We start from the raw sequence: 3,113 nt of genomic DNA, 5'->3' as shown, positions 1-3,113 counted from the left end.
AGCCAGTGTGCAGCAGCTAGCTTATTCCTGAACACAGCCACTACCTCGGGGCTGGTGTTATGAATGCTCAGTCCAGATCTCCCACTGGAGGGCAGCAGAGAGCCATCCACGCGGTCCCTGATTTGGCAGTCACTGTCTGGGACAGACCTTAGAATGTTCAATACTTGTTCCCCACAGATGAAAAGTCACAAAGTATCCCTACAAGAAATGGATTTTCTCTCATAAAAATGCCGTAATTTATTAGGAGGACAAGCTAAGTGAAAATAAAGCATACTTTGGTGAGGTCAGCAGGTCCCGTATCTATAGGTGTAAGCCACTCAGCTTAACAGTGTTTGGAAAAAGATTGCACATTCACCAAACACATACAGTTTCTTTCTTACCATTATTCGTTAAACCAAACAGTTTTTACATAGCATTTGAATTTTACTCCTAGAGATGGTTTAGAGTGTACAGGGAGCTTCCACACTGTGCTTTATAAGATCCTTAAGCATCCCAGAATTTTGATACCCAAGGGAGGCTTGAAACTTAGTCACCATAGATAAGAGGAGTAACTTGATGATTTACCAAGGAGACAAAATAAAAACAATGTAACGACACTGCCACAAATGTTCTCTTTTTGGCGTGTGGTTTTTATGAAGGACTTGAATGGGCTGAGGCTTTAAAGCTTGGGGCAGAAACGTGTAGTAGGTGTGAATTTTACCCACAGACTTGCACATGTCCAAGGAGATGCCATAGCAGGTTATTAAACTCAAGTGTAATTCTGGGCCATCAAGAGGGCTTAGCAGGTAGAGGTGCTTGCTGCCAAGCCTGAGGGAAACCGCGTGGTGGAAGGAGAGAAGTAACTCCTGCAAGTTGACTTCTGACCCCCACACGCATGCTGTGTCAGCCCCAGGTGTCAGGGTACATTTTAAAACTCAAACTAAGTGTACTTTGAGGTTCCCACCTAATCAAAATGATGGGGACTTCCTCCTCAGTGGCAGTCAAAACACCTGTGGCTACAGCAATTGTAAGGTCACACGTCAATCTCAGGATCACACTTGGGGGGCACCAAAACCCCTGAAACCACAGTGTTTAGAACCCAGTGCCTCAGAAATATGGTCCTTTGGAAGTGACAGGCAAGCCGGTAGCCTTTTCTTCCATCTGGAGTGGCCATTGCCAGCACTGGGAATCCTAGAACAGGTAGAGCTAGCCCCAGTACCATTATCAACCTGGGTGTTGTCTGTGATACTCCTGGTTTTCGTTCATTCCGAGCTAGCATCAGCATGGCTGCTGTCTGTGATGCTCATGGTTTTCATTCCTTGGTGTTTTACTCTCACTGACCCCTCCCCCAGCCTCGAAAGGGCGAAAGGGCGTTGTCTTCTGGTGCCTCACCCCACCTAACGTTCTAATGGACTGTCTTCAGTGGTCTTGGCTTTCACTAGAGTCCAGATGAGAACATATCCTGAGGAGTTCCTGCTTTTTGCTGGGCAACATAAACCACCCCTGAGACCAGCAAGCTCTGTGGATTAACGACCATCAGTGGAAGCTGAGTAAGGAAGGAAAATTACAAGCAGAGCTGAGACCTGCCAAATCTTCAACAAATCAGCCCTCCCCCGAAGCTGGAGTCTAACACTATTCTGTTCCTCGTAATCTCCCAGCAGAAGCCACAGGCATTCTTCGTGCCTCCGAGCACCTTCAAACTGCATTGAAAACCAGGCCCACAAGTCTGGAAATCTCCCTTCCCTAATTTGTTGTACACAAATGCCCAAAGAAGCCTTTGAATGGTAAATGCGGTGGGAGGGGCAGTTTCCATGGTAACAGTCCAACGCATCCTTTTCTCCCGCAAGCCAATTAGGTCTTCATTGCTGAGCTGCTGTGCAGGAGAAGGTGAGGGGCCGGGGCCTTGTGCGAGGAGGAGGGGTGAAGTCCTGAGCACCTGGAGCTGCATCCTGAGCCCACTGAGCTGTGCTTTGGCCTCCTTTGGTTGCCCTGGACCACTTGGGGAAATAAATTTGCAGCACACACAACAAAGAACTGGTTTCTTTAATAATACAAAGAATGATTATGAACTAACACAGAATACATCAAAACACAATAGAAAAAAAATGAGCAAAGGACATGAATAGGTACTGTGCAGAAAAAGAGATGATTGAATTTGTATGGGAATGTCCTTAATCTTATTCATAATGAAGAAAATAATGTGTTTAAGGGAGCACCACTTTTCTCCTACAGCTCAGAAAAGACCTGAAGGTTTCATGAGTCACTGTGTTCAGGTGATGTGGGAAAGCCATCGTTTACATATTCAGAGGGTAATTCAATATAATCACCCAGAAAGTGACTTAGTGGTTCCTTTTCTAGCAATTCATCCTCCAGCTGTACTTACAGTTATACAGGGAAAGCATTGTTGGAGAAAATGAGGGGGACAGATCAGAGGAATGATTGGTAGGATTGTAAAGATGCAGACAGCCAATGTGCCTGTCACGTACCAATAGTGCAGCTGAGGGAGTGGTAGGGAATGGCCAGCCTTCTATCTTAGTTTAGCCTGAGATAGGAGTAGGATTAGTTGCTTTTCTCTTAGTTAAATACCAGACAGATCCTGGGCGTGGTGGTATATGCCTTTGATCTCAGCAGCTAAGAGGAAGCAGGCAGATGTCTGTGAGTTCGAGGACAGCAGTGTCTACATACATAGTTCTGGGACTGCCAGTCAGCAGAGAAATCCTGTCTCAAAACCAAAGCCCCGACACCTGACAAAAGCGACTTGAGATAGAAGGGTTCATTCTGGCCACAGTCTGAGGGATGCAGTCCACAGTGGTGGAATCCACGCTGGTGGGAGAGTTGGTGCAGGGGCCTGAGGGCACAGCCGATTACACTGGGTCTGGAGTCGGGACCCAAGCCCACGTGTGGGGGTCTCTCCACCCGAGTTAACCAAATTTGGACCGTCCTTCCCAGACATGCCTAGACATTTGTCTTTTAATGATCCTGTCAGGTTGATAGTCAGGGTCACAATCAGCTTAAGATGCAATCTCAAGTGAGTATAAAGAAGATGCCATGTGCAGCTGAAGGAAGAAAAGTCTCCTGAGAACTGGTTCTAGGTCCCCAGTTGGCTCCATAGTGTCAGGGTATGGGTTCTAGGT

The sequence above is a fragment of the Microtus ochrogaster genome, chromosome 5 (assembly GCF_000317375.1).
Source record: "Microtus ochrogaster isolate Prairie Vole_2 chromosome 5, MicOch1.0, whole genome shotgun sequence".
NCBI lineage: Eukaryota > Metazoa > Chordata > Mammalia > Rodentia > Cricetidae > Microtus > Microtus ochrogaster.
Note: the sequence above shows the minus strand (reverse complement) of the source record.